This window comes from Hyperoodon ampullatus (assembly GCF_949752795.1).
Source record: "Hyperoodon ampullatus genome assembly, chromosome: 7".
In the NCBI taxonomy this organism is placed as follows: domain Eukaryota; kingdom Metazoa; phylum Chordata; class Mammalia; order Artiodactyla; family Ziphiidae; genus Hyperoodon; species Hyperoodon ampullatus.
This window is the reverse complement of record NC_136920.1, coordinates 80,471,153-80,488,553: the sequence shown is the minus strand read 5'-3', so window position 1 is coordinate 80,488,553 and position 17,401 is coordinate 80,471,153. Positions and strand designations below refer to the sequence as shown.

The window sequence follows — 17,401 nt, the reverse complement described above, 5'->3', positions numbered from 1 at the left end:
ACTCATCCAGTTGCTCAGGCCAAAAATGTTAGATTCATCCTTAAACTCTCACTTTGCCACAATTCCTATGTCCAGTCCATCAGAAATTCTTGCCAGTCTAACTTGAAAATACATCCTGAATCCACCTACCTCTCACCTTACTCTTGCCGTCTTTACTTACTCCAAGCCATCATTGCTTGCCTCATCTAATGCAATAGGCAGCCTCTTCCACAACCTCCTTGCTTCCTCCCCTCTTGCCCCAATCCTTATAGTCTATAACCAATACAATAGCCAGAATAATCACAAAAAAAACGTGAATCATATTACATTATTTCCCAAAACCTGTTCCCATCACTTTAGAATAAAAATTAAACTTTTTACCTGTCCCACATGCTTTATTCAGTATTTCTTCTGCCCTACTCTCTAAGCTCGTTTACTACTACTATTCTCTCACACACACATCCAGATTTTCTTTCTGCAGTGGCTTTCCCAACATCGGGGCCTTTGCACTTGCTATTCCCTAAAACCTGGAAGATTTTAAAAATCTGTAAGATTCCTCCAAGCAAGATCTTAGAAGGTATTTACATTTCATTTTGTAGAGACATTTGGTAGAAGACATTTTTGCAGAAGATAGATACGTTTTACTTTGGCGGCTATTCACACATCTGGCAATTGCCAAGTTGGTTAAATAACAAATGTGAATTGATGAAGCTAAAATAAAAGAACTGTAGTTGGTGAGACCTATGTGTTTTAAACCGTGAACTTTGAGGAATTGTAGACATGCACACTACACCATGGTTTCAGTGTTAATGTGTGAGAATTAGCTAAGGTATTTTCCAAATACTCATTACTCTCTAAAGAGCTTCTGAGCAGGAAATCAGAACAGGGCCTGTGGACCTGAATTTTATCTAGTACCACAGTTGATTCTGTTGCAGATGGTTTTCAGTCAGCCCTTTGAGAGACACCAAGCTGGGGTATTTGCCCAGATATGATTACCAATGGTCATGCAAGTCACCAATGAGATACAATCGAGAATCAACAAATGACTGAAAAGAGTGACACAAGAAGAAGAGGATCCAGTAAGGACCAGTAGAGACGCTATCCCAAGCACTCTTGGCTAGGAGTTTTACAAATCCATTCATATAAATGGATGATAGTTAACAGCCAAATGGCACTGCATACTTTTTTAAGTTGCTGAGTATTAAAGTGTATGGCTAAGCATCATAAGTTTTGTTAAATTATATTTTGGTTGCTATAAAATTAGGTGTACATTGTGTGTCATAGATGTAGGGATACAGATGTGTAAATATATGTCGTTGTTTCAGTTCTTCAGCTGATACTTCATAATGTCTTTGCAACTTCTAAATGAAGGACCTCTTCAAATATTGTTTAGAAAGAAAAGATGCCTGTTCATCCCTGTCCACCTCCCTTTCTTCATCCCCTTCCTTGTCCCTTCCCTTCTTTTTTTTTATATCTTTATTGGAGTATAACTGCTTTATAGTGTTGTGATCCCTTCCCTTCTTGAACAAATTAGTCCATTAAGTGAGGTAAAATAACCCTTTGTCAGCATGGGGGAGGTGGGCATTCAAGGAACCACATGACTTGGCATTGGGTCTCAGAGTCTGAGAAAGGGGAGAGGATGTCTGCATACGGGAGCCTGGAGTTGACTGCTGAAGTCTGATTCGTGTGAAAGGGCATCCACATGAGGAAGTGGCCTTGGCAACCACTCTGTACAGATTGTCATAACCCGTGCCAGGTGGAGAAAATGTGTGGATGGGAAAGTGGCAGCTACAAGAATTTACTTAAATACAGGAAGATTGATCAAATAATTAAGGATATTAAGAATATGGTAATCAGTGTTATTTTAATATCTGTGGAGGGAGTTAAAATATGAAAAGGGCAAAAACTAGAATGAAAGGGTGTTGAAAGGGAATGGAGGATGTTAATGTGAACACATGATTTTCAATATAGAGACATTATAGAAATAAACATAGACTATATGTATGCATATGTTTATGAATGTGTTTGTGAATATGTGTAAATGGTTATGAATATGTGTTTTCATATGTGTGTATGTATATATGTACATAAATCCCCTAGCTCTGCCTATTGAGAGTACCTGGGACCACTGCTTCCCAAGAGCAATGAATACACCTAGTGTCCAGATCTTGGTTTCTAAATACAGCTCTCCAACTGAAGGAACTAAAGGTCTTTGGAGAAATGGCTGATTCTAGAACCACTACAGGGAAAATATAAGATGACCCTAGAACATACTATTGTTTCAAGAAGTAAGGGATCAGCCATAAAAAGAAACGCAATTGAGTTATTTGTAGTGAAGTGGATGGACCTAGAGTCTGTCATACAGAGTGAATTAAGTCAGAAAGAGAAAGACAAATACCGTATGCTAACACATATATATGGAATCTAAAAAAAAAAATGTCATGAAGAACCTAGGGGTAAGACAGGAATAAAGACACAGACCTACTAGAGAATGGACTTGAGGATATGGGGAGGGGGAAGGATAAGCTGTGACAAAGTGAGAGAGCGGCATGGACATATATACGCTACCAAACGTAAAATAGATAGCTAGTGGGAAGCAGCCGCATAGCACAGAGAGATCAGCTCGGTGCTTTGTGACCACCTAGAGGGTTGGGGTAAGGAGGGTGGGAGGGAGGGAGACGCAAGAGGGAGGGGATATGGGGATGTATGTATATGTATAGCTGATTCACTTTGTTCTAAAGCAGAAACTAACACACCATTGTAAAGCAATTATACTCCAATAAAGATGTTAAAAAAAAGAAGAAGAAGGGAGATATCAAAGAATAATTGGGAAACATCAAAGGATATAGAAGCCAAACTGAAGGGGTTTCCACTGGACAAATCTTGAACAATCTAAGCCTCAAAATAAATAATGGTAGAAACGTATTATAGTCAATTGAATAAAAGAGGAGTCTATGAGTTCATACTGATTTAAATCATTAAATTGAATAAATTATGTTTGATGAGGAACAGGATATTTACATAATTACAAAGTGCCTTACCACAAAAATTATTAATAATGAAGGAGAAAAAAATAACTTTACAATGGAGAAGACTGGGTGATATACACCTTAATCAAATGAGTAAAATAATATTCCAGTAAGGTTACAAGTTAAAAGTTTGCCGAAATTGTTTGATAGGAAGCAGTGAGAAGAACAGAGCTTCACCACTGTGTTATTCCTGCCAACTACACATATCCTGAATAATCATGAGACAAATACAAACAGCTAAATCCTACAAAATAGCTGATCCATATTCTTTAAAATTTTCTAGTTTATGAAATTCAAGGGAAGCCTGAGAAAATTTTCCAGATTAAAAAACTAAAGAGACAGGACAACTAAATGCAACATGCGACACTGGGCTGATCCTTTCATTATGAAGGACATGATTGGGATAATTGACAAAACTTGAAAGGGGTCTGAGGATTAGTAGCTCTGTAGTCATGTGTCAGTGTTAATTTCCTGATTTTCCTGATTATATTTGGATATATGTTTGTAGGAAATACTAGAGGATTTGGGGGAGACATTGCATTGTGTTGGCAACTACTCTCAAATGGTTTGGGAAATAAATTATTTTTATTGTCATTTCAACCTTTCTTTAATTTTTGAGATTGTTAAAAGAAGGCAAACAAAGGAGAAGACCCCTGAGTCAGGTAACCCTCCATTTCCTGGCGACTCCCATAGTTAAAAGCTCAGTTTACAATGGTGGTCAGTTTTTCAGTCTATTTGTGCTAATTTCTGTTACTAACAACATAGCATCTTATTTTCTATTTGAGGTTTTTGGATTTTTCCTAATTATGCTTTTGCTTTTTATTCTATCAAATGTCTATGAATTTGATAAAGTCCTCGGTATTAACACAAAATCAGTAAGATTCATAAAAATAAAAATAAGTTCTTGGAGAAATTTATAAATTTCTACCTGCATTCAAATTGGAGTAAGTTGGCAAGAAATTTATAAGGGGAAAATACTATAAGGAGCACTCCCATTCAGAAACTCAAAATAGTTGCACGTGTTTATCCTGTAAGAGGTCTGTGATGAAACAGCAGGATGAAGGCTATATGTCCAAACTTAAATGCAATCTTTTAAATCACCTTTCATGTCAGGCCATGTAAGAACTGGGCAATTCAAGAAGTAAATTAGAACAATTCTTATTTTCAATAATTTCTTAGGTCAACACTTAGAATAATGAAAAACTTATCTTTAACTCCAAGAAATCTGGACAGCTATTAAAGCAAATGTGTTGTCCTACTGGCCTACACCTGGTTATAAACAGCAGTACGACTTCAGAAAACCCTGAACACTGAGTGGACTTTCTAAATATAGCTTTTTCTTTCTATAAAGGTGTTTTACAAGAATGCTATCTTTTGTGAAAATGTGGCCTTTATAAAGGGTACACTAAGGTCTGTGACTTTTAGACCTAGAAAAGATTTGAAATATTTTCTTAGCCTGGGAATCCACATTTTAGAGGCATAGAAAGAGAAACCCAATGAAATTAAATATTTTGCCCACCATCAAATGGCAAACAAGCAATAACGACAGCACTCAAGCCTCTGTCTTCTAAATCCATTGAATGCAGCATAAATAGATTGCAATAACTGCTGATTTTCATTGTCCTCAACACTACATTTCTTCTCTGCCTTATCCCTCTTCTTTTAAGAGGGATGACAACATTATCTGCAAACTTTATCTATAACTATTTTTTTTAAATTTTGCTGTTTTGTAACTCATTTTTGAAAAATTCTGTTTCTATGTTGAAAATGTGTAAGGACATTTACCTTCTTTCTTGAAACACCTTTGCCTGCATTTATCACATTTTATTTTGAACTATTGTGTAGCAATAAGTACAAAAGCGCGTCTAGTAGAAGAGATAATGTCAGAGGCAACAAGGTGTGTGTATGGGGGGGGTCGGGGTTAGAGTTGACATACCTTAAGGGAGATGAGGAGAGAGGGAAGAGAATAGAAATTTTATTTATTTGAAAAAATATGATGGCAAGTTAGAGAATTTTGGCTAAACTTAATACAATATAGCTTTCCTTAACTTAAATTCCGGGTTAACTTCCACTGTTTACATTGCCACAGACTAGGGAATAAACAAAGCAAAGACATTTTTGGTACCACCATTTTGTGTTAATTTCATAAAGATTTCTACAAGACTTTTTAAAAATAAACTGAAAAACGAAAGTCTTGTCTTTAGCTTATTTTCCCTGCATGCTTGCACTTTAATAAGTTGATAAATGACATTTAAACTCAATAGTTATTATTAATTCTGTCCCACAATTTTTAAAAGCACTGGGGATTGTGTGCGCGTGCATGCGCGCACCTTTACAACCAGTAAAATAAAGTTCTTGATCAAAAAATTATTATCACTTAGACTATTGAATAAAATCAGATACGATAGAGGGACCAGCTATTGATAGGTTTAAAAGTCACCCTAGGTGATTAATTCATGCAGCAGTGTTGCACGTTTCTCTTTAGATGAAGCACTTAGAAGTATAACCGAGCTTGGCTCTAATTTCATATCTGAGACCTGTTTTATTTAGAGTTCTTTGGCAAGTGCTTGCTCTGTGTTTTTATAGTCTTTGGTTGTGCTATAAAAATGTCAAAATTATGAATTAACAGATATGCAAAAGTGAAATTCTAGAAGATAGGATAAACATGAAGTCCTCTAATTATCACTCAAATAAGTTTGGTTGACAGAACTGGGAATCAGAAAAGACATTAATAATGCATAATGCTGAAGTTAAAATCTTCTAGTTACAGTACAAAGGAAATCCTAATTTGTACCACAAGGTAATGAATTCAGTACTTTTCATTTGTTAAATATTTGCTTATTACCCTGCACCGTGCATATAACACTGTTGCCAAATTTGGAGGGCAAACAGGAAAAACAGACACTCTCTACCCTCAAGTTGTTTATACTGCAGTCAGTGAAATTTCTCTACTTTGAGATCTTTTAATTCCTCAGTTCATTGTAACATCTTCTTCAGATGAATTGTTTTTTATTTGTTAAAACCAATGTTTAGCACTTTAAATAGTTTCTTCAATGTTCCTGATGGTGAAATAGAGTCATCATGCTAATTTCCAATACTAATTATAGAGTTGATAGGAGAAATGCTCAAGATTGATAGTAAAGTGATTTCGATAATCTACAAAATGTCTTGAGGTTTCCCAGATAACAACTTGTCTCCCAGACAAAAATGCACTTATTATTGATATTCCAAGCTTATAAAAATTTTTATACTTTAATCATATAGCGATTTTACAACATCTTTTCATTCACATTTTAAGATATTTTGTTCAGTAGATTATCTCATTTTGAAACTATTGATTTATATATACATACTATGTAAATAGTAGTATATATTTCTCAATGACTAGATTAGTGCTTTCTTAACTACTTAAATTTGTTTAATTCATATTGTTGTTCTTCAGCATTTCTTTTACTCACTGGAGCCTATCCCACTGACTTCAAAAAGCCTGAAAACTCTGAAAATCCCATTTAAAGTAACTGTATGGAAAATCGTTAAAATAACATATAATAATGGTAGAGAAGAAGTGTATTTAACATTGTGCTGAGATTATTCCATTAGTAAAGAGATTAATCAATAATTCTAACATTCAGACATATAATAAAAATGAAAAACAATCATAATACTGAGCAATGACATTTTCAATAAAGGGATATATTAAATATGGTATAGGAAACGAGAATCTGCAAAGCAGATAAGTTGGCAATGATTATACATATATTTAAAATACGTTGAAACAGTCATAGACAGTTTTTCTTTTTGGATGGAAAGAGGCATATTGAAGTGTTTAAGCACTACTTCAACTGGAATAGATATTTAGACACTATACAGAAAACACATGATTGCAGAAGAGCAGATATTAGCAGGTGTGTGAATGTGTATGTCTTGAATTAATGCATTTTCTTTTATTCAAAAAGGAGGAGAATGCCAAATTTACTTTAAAGGTGGCATTGTGATATGTTAAAGTTCCATTCTTAGACTTTTGCTGCTGTTACTGTTCCTTTAGTATTCACCAAAGAGTACCGTCCTGTCATTTATCCAAGTTAGAAATCTAGAAGCAATCCTAGGATTCTCATTATAGGGTCCCCTACCTTCATGCTCCCCCCTCAAGAAGTAACAAATTCTTGGCTCTCCTATATAGGAAAGCTCTCTCCAATGTACGCCTGCTCTGTAACTCTCCGGGTCTCGGCGCGCGGCTGGGAGAGCCGCCCCCGCCGCCCCCCATCCCCTCGGCTCAGGATCAACGGGCCGCCCGCGCCGCCGCCGCCGCCCAAGTCGCTCTCTCACTCGCCCAGGACGCGCGCCCGGGCGGGGTGTGCGCAGCCAACTCGGTCCAAGCGGGGGAGGGGAGGACATGGGGCGAGGAGGACGCCACCCAAGTGGTCTGGGGTTCGGACCCAGATAGGCGAAACGCGCCGGGAATCGATGACGGCTGGGGAAACTCGGGCAAACCTTTCTTGGGGAATCACCCCTCCGACACCCCACCGCCCAGGCGCTGCAACGGAGGGTGAGCGGAGGGTGAGCGGAGGCTGGGGGAGCTCAAACTTGCGAGAGCTGGAGGAGGCGTCGGGCAGGCGGCTGTCGCCCGAGCGCTGCGCCTGCGGGGGGAGGGGAGGCGGCTGCTGGGAGGGAGGGAGGGAGGGAGGGCGAGCTAGAGGGCGGAGGGAGGGAGGGGGAGGAGGAAGAGGAGGGAACCAGGGAGGGGGGACGCGTTGGGATCGCGGCGCGCGGCGTCAGACGGAGCCTGGGCTCCCAGCGGCGAGGTGAGGCGGAGCTACGCTCCTTGCTGAACGCGAACCGAGCTCGGCGGCAGCGGGGAAGACGCGCCGGAGCCCAGACCGCGACCGAGAGCGGGAGCGGGAGCGAGGCGGCAGCGGCGGCGGAGGGGGAGCCCGCAAGCTGCCGGGCGGGGAGCCCAAGCCGCGCTGTCGCCGCGCAAGGAAGACTTGGCCAACACACTCACACACACACGTTCACAAACCCAGCCCGAGCTGGCGCTCGCGGCTAATCGTCAATATGGCGCTGGGGCTCCTGCCCGAGCGCGGGCGGCAGCAGCGGCGACGCGAGAGCTGCTGAGCCCGGCCGAGCCCGGCCCAGCCGCCGGAGCCCGGAGGATCGCGCGGGGCTGTCGCCATCTGCCCGGAAGCTTTGAGCCCGCCCCGCCCTGCCCCGCCCCCACCCGGCCCAGAGCCCACCCCTCGGCGGGGCCGACCCCGAAGGCAGCCGGCTGGCAGCAGACGGCGAGGGAGGCGAGCGGGCGCGGCGACGCGAGCGGGTTGCGGGCAGCGGGGGACGGCAAACTTTGCTGTTCGCCGCGCTTCCCCGGCCCGGCCCCTTCTCCCATCGCCAACGTCGCCACCCCACTTTCCTCCAACCCCGCACACCTCTCCCCACCCACCCCGCCTCCCGTCGCTCCTCCTCGCCGCCTCGACTCTGCTCCGGGGAAAACTTCAAAGCGCCGGATCGCAGGCTCCCTGCTTACTCCCCGGCTGGGGACTTCAGGTCAGTGCCCGGAACACCTTTCCCCGCGGAGGCCGCGCGGGCTGGAGGGCGTGCGTGCGGCGGGCTGCAGTCGGCCCCCTCCCTCGGGGCCCAGACTAACGGCGGGTGGCTCCTCTGACTCTCTCGCGTACCCCTCGAAGCTTGTGCCTCGCGCTTCACTTTGGCTGCTTTGCTCGCTTTTGTTTTTATTTCCTAGCTGTAAGTTATTAAAAATGCAGCCAACCTAAGCGGCCCGGCGTGGGCTTCGGGGAGGGAGGGGCGCGGCGGGGGCGGGCTGCCGCCTCCCTGGGGGCTGGGAGGAGAGCAGGGAGTTCGCGGAGTGGAAGTTTGCAGACAGTGTGTGCCTGTGTGCGCGGGAGCGCGGTCGTCGCTGAGTGAGTCGGGCGTGGGGGGCGGAGGGGGTGAGCTGGGCTGGAAGTTGGGAAGCTCGGCTCGGCGTTAGGTCGCTAGCAGGAAGGGGAGGGCGGCGGGTTCCCGTCTGCTTTCTTTTTCGACTCGGGAAAGAACTGTAAAAACGCCCAGCCGCCGCTGCCTCGTCTCGCCTCTCCGGGGGCAGCTCGTTCTTGCTCGTGGAACGACGGCGTGTGCGTGCGCGAGGGTGTGTGTGGCGGGCGCCCCGGGCCGAGCCGAGCTCGACCTGCCGCCGCTGCCGCGCGACTCGGGAGGGGAGTCCCGGTTTTTTGGCTTTTTTTGGCTTGCTCCAAAGCGTGAATCACGTGGATTAAAAAAAAAATACTAGGAAATGGAGCAGAGCGAGGGGTTCCGACTCTGCCCGCCCGCCCGCCAGCCAGTCAGGTCAGACGCTTTGTTTTCTAAAAGTTCTTTTAAAATTTTAATCTGCCACCCTGGTCCACCCCCACCTTCCCCGCGACGTCGTGGGGTTGGTTTTAAGTTGTGAGACCCTAGGGGTGGGGGTAGATCGTGCGGGGGCGGGGGCGGCGGCGGGCGGGGGGGCGAGACCTGGGTCCTCCTCTGGGTAGCGTGGAGTCTGGTGGAAAGCCCTGTAGGGCGTGTGCGAGTCTGCGGCCGGAGGAAGTTGGTCCCACTCGGAGGGCGTGCGGCGCAGAGGCTGAGGGCGAAGAGGAACTTGCGCACCCGGGCGCGATCCTCGGCCGAGGCGGGGAGGGCGAGGCGCCGCTGCGCCTTGGGGCCCGCGCTCGGAGCAGGCGGGCGGCTGCGCTGCAGAGCCTCCGCCAACTAGGGGTCTCGGGGCGGCGGCGACGTGCTCCTGCTGTTTACCAAGCAAGCCCCGGGGCGCCGTGTGCGGAGTAGGGCGGCTCGAGGCACGCGTGGTCCCGGCGGGCTTCCCGCCGCCTGCACTCTTGAGTGGGCACGTCCCCGGGTCCCTGAGACGGCTGCGCCTGGCCGCGTGTAGGCCGAAGCCGGGGCGAGGCTTAATTTGCAGTTAACGAATCTTTTCCAGAAAGTCCGCGATCTCCAGCTAGAGGCTGTGAGTGCCCGCGCGCGAGGGCGCGCGCCGCCGGCGTCTAAAGGGTTGGGGGGTTGCGGGGATGGAAGAGCGAAGGAGGGGGGAGGGTTATGTGTATTTAAAAACAAACCTTAAAAAAAGAAACCAGCGCGCTTCAAATAGGTATTCGTACAGCCTCTTGTGTCTAGAGTAGACAGCTCAGGGTTTTAGCTGGTTTTTTGTTTGTTTTGTTCTTTTTTGAGAGAAGGCCAGAGGAGGGGTAGTGGTATTTGCTTCTAGGGGTAGTCTCTGGAGAAAAATCCTTAAAATGACTCAGGAATAAAAACGAGGAGGAAATGGCCCACCCCAGAAGGTGGTGGGTGGTGAACGCAGGCAGACTTGGGTATTTGTAGCCATGTGACACTTGCTGTGGCACTGGAAACAGACACCGCGGGCCGAAATCAATCCTTAGGAGGTGTTGGATTCGGTTTGGCCAACAGAATTGCTTGTGTGGAAGGCATTTTAATTGTCGGCCTCCGAGACTCCTGTACGTGGACACTTGGAAAACACATTTGCTTCTCGACCCTTCCCACTCCACCCCCGACCCGTTATCTGGTCTGGGCTTTGCAGTGTCGGTTCCCGTGTTTATTTTGGGCATGATTTCACCGCGAGGAGGAAGCGGGGAGATGGCGGTGATTAATATGCCGTCCAGGTTTAATCCGAGGCTGGCCTTTAGTGTGCGGGTTTACGCCGCCACTCACCGGGATTGCCTGGGGTAGTGGCGGGGGGGGGGCGCGGGGTTCGGGCGCCAGGCGCTCCGCGGGCAGGTCGGGGTTGGGGCTCGGACGGCCCCAGCGCTGTCCTTTGGGGCACTGTCACCAGTAGGTGACTGAGAGTTAATTAGGAAGTGTTCTCCGGATCAATGGGCCGCACAGCTCATTAGCGATTCTCTCCAGCCCTTTGCAGGGCCGGCCGGGCCTGTGCCTCCCACACAGGCCGGGGCCCCGCGGCCCGGGCTGCGGAGAGCGCCTCTGGGAAGTGGGGAGGGATGGGCGGCGAGGGGCGACCGGGAGGTGAGTGTAACTTGGCCGGGCGGCGCGTTGCGTGCGGCGCCTCGAGGCCCGCGCAGCCCGCTCTTTCTTCCTGCTCTCGGTCGCCTCGACTGTGTCTTTAACTCGCTCCCGCTCGTCGCTGCCTGGCTGCTCCTCCCCGCCTCCCTCGCCTATCTCTTGTTCTCTAAGCACGACGCCTGTGCTCCCCGCCCAGTTTGGGATTAGACAAGATAAAAATCGGACTGCCCAGCGCGCAGAGCTGTGACTGTGCCCCGGCAGCCGGGCTGGCGGGAGCGCTGTGGGCCGGGGCCGGGGCGGACCCGCTGTGCGCTCGGGGCAGCCCGAGCCCGTAGAGTCCCACCCCGACCCTGCAGGCGCGGTCACGCTCCAGCGTTCTGTCTGTCTGGGGGCGGGCCGCGGAGGCGGCGGCAGACTCCCGTGAGCGAGCGAGCCTTCGGGCCCAGCGACCAGGGTGGAGGGAAGGCTGCAAGGGTTTCTCTTAACCCTTTAAAGACGATAGGGAGAGTGGAGGTGGGGAGTGTAGTCGAAATTCCTGGAGGCAAAGTAGCCCCCTGGGGAGAGGAGGCGGGAGTCTGGGCTTAGGGTTTTCCTTTCTCTTCTGTGTATGCAATCTCACATCCTGGTACGTTGGGCTCGATTCTTCGACGAACCAAACGCAGCTGCTAGGTGATCTAATTTGACCCGATACTTCTCAATGGGGAAGGTGTGAACACACACAGTGGGCACCCTCACTTAAGGAAGTGAGTTGGGGAGATGCAGAGGTTAGACCTTACTGTTCCCAGCGGCCCAGTATGTGAAGGTCTACTCAGAGCTTTAGTCAGTGGGGCCTCTGACCGAGAGTGTTGCCTACCAAAGACCCAAGCCTGAAATGCCTGTCCAGTGCGTACAGGTATGCGTCGGAGAGAGCAAAGGGGTCCTTGAGTTGTCTATGTAAATAAAAACACTTTTAACCATGAACTTGTGGAGAGTTCAAATAAGATATGTGCAGGGAGGCAGCCTCCAAACAGGAGTCGGACAGTGATGTGTACAAGATCGATCATTTGTATACACATCCATGGGGTCAACATTGAATGGGTCTAAAAATTTAATACAACTCTGCAGGCATTGGTCTCGTTCTTTCCCTGAGGTAGACCCCTGAGGTAGGTGGGTTACCCTATAGAGAAATGAATCATTAGTCACACTCCTCTCTCCTTCCCCCTCCTCTTCCTTTTAGGGTTTGTAGTCTTAGGGGATCCTCTAGTTACCTTAAACTGCAAACCCATATTGGTCTGGGAACGAGCCCCATTATAGGCAAAGCAAGAATGTAAGTCGTGGGGAGGTGTACGTGTTAGACAGGAATGCACAGATTAAGATGTGCGCCTGAATGACATGTGCTGAGACAAATCAAGACCCTTGGGCTCTGGTGCCCACATGGAACAAGAGATAGAGAAGAGAGAAAGAACTGGCCGCGAGGAATGTAAACATGGGTATGCAAATACTGAGACCTAGAGCGAGATCCTAGGAGAAAATCCCAGACTTTGTTGAGCTGGAAACTGGAGCAGGATTTCTGTAAGTTCGTTCGAGAGACAAAAGCCCATTTAAAGGTGTGAAGAGGGTCACTTGGAAACACAAAAAGCATTCACATGCATACATCCATGCTTAGATACACAGGCTGAATGACAAAAACTCCTCAGTGCCTGATGAAGATTTTCCTGCCCAGTGAGACAGAGCAGGGCACGGAAGTGTGGGCCACACAACCACATTCGCACACTCATTCACTGGGAAATACTGTGTCTTCGGCTAGAGGGAAAGTGAGGGCGACGGTGCCTAGCTAAGGGTGGATGGCCCTTGGTTACTAAGATTGCTTCTGGTTATAGTTTCTTCCCATCTAGAGTGGGGAAGAGAGTATGTCTTGAGCAGGTAGGAGGATTTCTGAAAGATTTTTGAGTTCTGGACCCTGAGAGGATGGATGGTGGAGGAAAAAGAGGAGTAGCTTTGCATTCTGGGTCGGAAGCAAGGGATGTTGCGCTCCTCTAAGCCCTGTTTGCTAAGGTGGCGCAGGGCCTAGTGAACTGAGAGAGACTGAACCGAAAGAAGTGCGAAGCTCGGCCTCTGGGCGGAATCGAGGGGAGGTATGCTTACTTTCCCTTTTTTTCCCCCCCTTGAGGAGACCGTGCGGGGACGGCCAGCGTAGGGAGGGCGCCTCTGTGACCCCAGACGCGCGCGTAAACTCGGCTTGGGTTTGGTTTGCGCGTGGCGTCGGTTTGCCGCGGTGCCTCTTTGTCTGAGCCCAGCCGGGAATTCCAGCTTTTATTGGGAAGACCGCACTCGGGTGGAGCCCGCGCTGGGTTGGGCACGACAGCCGGGGCTGGGCAGGAGGCTCGCCGGCCTCCGAGCCGCCCGAACCCCAGGACGGTCCTCGGGGGTGCCCAGCGGCCCCGGCAATGCCACCTCGGTGGTTTCCTCGAGGGCGGCGGGCCCGGCAGACCCAGCCCGGCGGGGCGTGGGGCCTCACGGGTCCACTTGGGCCGCCGTACCGCCCCTCTCCCCGCTGGCCCCACCGCTCCCCCGCCAGCCCGAGGCCGAAAGGAGCTCTGAAGGCCCTTTGTTAAGCTCCAGGGTCACACCCGTGCCCTGGGGGCCGCGCAGGGGCGGGAGGACCTTCTCCTGGCTGGAGGCCTCCAGCCCTCGGCTCACAGGGGCCTCGGCCTGGAGGGGCCTCGCCCAGTCAGGGGAGGGGAGGCCCGTCCCGACCGGGCTGCCTCGCCCGAGTGAACGGCCGGCAGGATTCCGTCTGTTTGCAAGGCTGGCTGCGCTGCCGGGGCCTAGATGGTGGCGCTGGCTTGAGAAGCAGCCGGGGCAGGAGTGGAAGGTCTTCTCAGGCCACCCCCGTGGCAGCCAAGCCGCCTGTGCCCCGAGCACTTGGCCGGGGACGTCTCCCAACCTCCAGCCCGGCCCGTCGGCTTTCGCTGGTTGCCCCCCATGTGTTCCTCCGGAAGGGATAGCTGACTTTCTGTTGGATGGGAATTAACCAACGCGCTTCCCCGCCCCCGCAACGTTTCTGTAGCAGGCCCCCTTTACCAGCGCAGGCTCATTTCCGCCGGCCCCTAGTCGAGGGTGTTGGAATTGGGGGGGGGCGTCCCCGCACTTTGTTATTTCTTAGAACCGTGTCTCCCCGGCCAGCCATCGCCCCTCAGCACCCATGGGCTCCGGCGCCCCGTGATTAGACTAGCGGGGAAGTCCGCTAGGAGAAGATCCTGACAGCATTAAATAGAATTTGATCTAAAAGACAGTTTCCAGTATAATCTCGTTATGCATCACAGACTCCCGGTGTTACTTTGTGGAAGGCGGACAATGATCAATTTACATTGACCCGGGGCTGGGCGAGCTTTTAGATGGTAATTGCCATATTGATTTGCATGCAGAAAGGAGACCTGCTAAAATTAAAGACCGGAAGCTAAATGAAACTAAATTTATTGTCTAGGTGCAAACCAGAGGAAGTACTGGGGGGAAGAGGGTGAGTGAGGTCAGGGTGCCAGGGGCAGAGCAGGTGAGAGGCCCAAGAGCTCCGGGAGGTCACAGATTTGGGAGCGATCTTTGCCCTGGTGATTTCAAAACGTGAGGAGGGGGCTTGTTTAGGGTATGGGGACCCAGCAGGGAAAAGTTATAAACAGGCACTATTGCATTGAAGGCACTGGGATCTTTTAATGCTAATAGTAACTGCGAGGGGGGAGGAGAGGTTTATAGGGTTATAGGGGTCTTCCTGCACCATTTCCGGCACCCCCCATTTCTGTTGTTCTACCCGAGCGCTCATAACCGTGCCACGGGCACCCAAACTCTTGCATCTGAAGAGTTAAATTGTTTTTTAAAGACGGGCCGTAAACTTTCCCCGCCCCCCCTCCCCCCGCGTCTGGTCTCGAAGAGAGCGCGAGTAGGGGGCGGTTCTGCATGCCGCTGCGGGCAGGCCTGGACCCTTTGGAGGCTGCGGGAGTTCCTCCCCAGACGCAGCAGCAGCCCCAGACTCGGCCGGACGCCGATCGCTTTGGGAAGCGGCTCGTTCCAGGTGGCCCAAGTGGCGGGGGCGGGGGAGGGTCTGGCGGGGCCAGGGACTCACGGTGCCCGGGGGCGGGGGTCACCTCCCTGGAGGTTGGAAGGGCCTGCATGGAGGGTGTGGAGGAGGGAAGGCGGGGGCTGGAAATCCTGTCCCAATCGGCGGTGATCGCCAAGGCCGGAAAGTTTAAAAAAGAGAGAAAGCCACTGGCTGCAAGGCAGGGGCTGCCGGGCCGCCGGGGCGTGTTTGGCTGACTAGAGGGGTGAGGACCCGGCTCCGCCATCGCCTCGGTCCGTCCCGCTGCGGAGGCCCTGGCCTGCCCCAGGCGCTCCTGGAGCCATTTCACGCATCCGGAGCCTCGGCCACTGGAGGAGCCACCCGCCCGGGGCCGGGAAGCCGCAGGGGCGGCTGAGTGTCCGGCGCTCCTGCCCGTTGCCCTTCCCACCGAGCTGAGCTGGAGACGGCCCTGGGTCGTGGAGCCTGTGGCGTCTGTGGCATCAGGTGTGGATGGTTCCCGGAGCTTCTGAAAGCCCGGGGCAGAGCAGGAAATTGAAGATGGGGTGGGGAGGGGATGTTGAGCGCTGACCCTGCGCTGCTGGGATGAGAAGTTGGGGAGAGGAGAGAGAACCCCAACCTCCGGCTTGTCTCGGGACTTGGCTTTTTGTGGGGACCCCCAGGAGTCCAGGAGGGTCCAGCATCTTGCAAGCCGCTTCCCCCTCAGTTGCCTCCCCAGCCCACTTTGGTCCCTGGGTTTTTCATTAAAGTCCTAGGAAAGGTAGATGTAGGCAGTCTTTCCAAAGGGCTTTTGCTCTGTCTAGATAATTTGATTGATTGCTTTATGTGGCAAAACTAGTGTGGCAAGCCTTCTTGTAGTTCCAGGTGTCAGCACTTTTTCCAGAGACCTAAGAGTAGCACCCACCTCCCACTGCCTGTTCTGGGCTCCTGGAGGAGGGGAAAGTGGAGGCTTGTTGGGAATCCCTGGCCTCACAGCAGGGTGTTCCAGTGTAGGGAGATGGGTAGGATGTTGGCAGAAATTTCGAAAGACTTCACATGGACCAAGAGATTTCTGGGTGTAGGAGAAACTAGGATGCGGGCTCCTTGTGGACCGAATTTCATAGGTGTTAAGTGCTATCCTTTTACTCTGTATTGGAGTACAAGGGCTAAGGAAGCCTTCCGAACTTCTTGGGGATTCTGGATGGCACAATTTGACCGATCATTGGCTCCTCTCCGCAACTCCAGGACTGAGTTTGACCGTGGCCCATTTTTACTAGCTGTGTGACCTTGGGGGCAGGTTATTTATGGCCTCTGAGCCTCAGTAAGTTTCTTCATTTGTAAGACTGGGTATAATTTTCCACCTTTAGGATCAAAGAATACTTGGCACATAGTAGGTCTGGAGGATTAGTAATTGCTTTGAATGACTGGTCAGATTCCTATAGGTTGCTTCTCCGTTCCCTGCTGCCCCTGAGATGCCCACCTCCCCCCCGCCCAAGACCTGCGTAGGCCAGTGTCTGGGGACCAACCTGCAGGTTAAGCTCCCCTCCAAGGGTATTCCTGAGGCTATTCCTCCAGGTCTGCCTCCGTGGGTTCCTCTTTCTTTCCCTTTGTTACAGTTCTTTGCATTCTGGGCTTTAAAGGAATCCATATGAAAAGGCTGGGATTTTTTTTTTTCTCCCCCTAAGTGGGATCATTTATATGGTTAGGAATTGATTCCAGAACCGGTATGTAGGTGCTCTTTGGCAAGTCCTCCCGTCATTCTTTCGGGGGGAGGGAACAGCAGCGGCTGGAGGGGAGAGAGCTGGTGGGAAGAGGTGAAAGGGTCTGGCCCGCTGCAGAGGCCAGAGGTGCTGTGGTTTGTCTGATAGGGATTAAGTCCGGATGTTATGAGGTCTCAGTGTGGTTTTCAATAAAAGTCTGTCAGGGATTGCTTCTTTTCTATGGATATGTATTTAAAAAAATTTACTAGCATGAGAAGAAAACCAGACCTGTATGGATCCAGGCCGGTAGTAAGCTACTGTGATCAGGTTTCCTACTAGACTCCCAGAGGGGAAGTGAGCGTTTGATTGAAGCTACACTTGGTTCTTGACTCTCTGGGGATGCCTGCTGTGAAACAGGAGCCCTCCCTTTCTCTCCTCCCCCCCACCCCCCTTTTCCCTTCTTCCCCTAAAAGCCTTTGTGCTGAAAGAGCTTCAGTAGGCATGAGTCCCTGGTACCTCTCTAAAGAATGCCTTCCAGCCTTTGCTGACATTGTTTTGTGAACGGCGGGTTTTACCAGGCCAGCAGTTTTCCCCCCATCTTAGCTCACTATTTTAGAGGTTCGAGTATGCCCAGGATGCGCCCAACT

At 49.8% G+C, this 17,401-nt stretch overlaps 1 protein-coding gene across 1 annotated transcript in view; it reads left to right on the top strand.

The window, feature by feature from the left end:
- The first annotated feature begins 8,104 nt into the window (after positions 1-8,104).
- The window catches only part of LOC307055467 (BCL-6 corepressor-like), a 42,666-nt gene continuing 33,369 nt past the window's right edge, over positions 8,105-17,401 (top strand). The window contains 1 exon segment of the mRNA XM_079707704.1: positions 8,105-8,549. The gene's annotated coding sequence lies outside the window, so the exon portion shown is untranslated.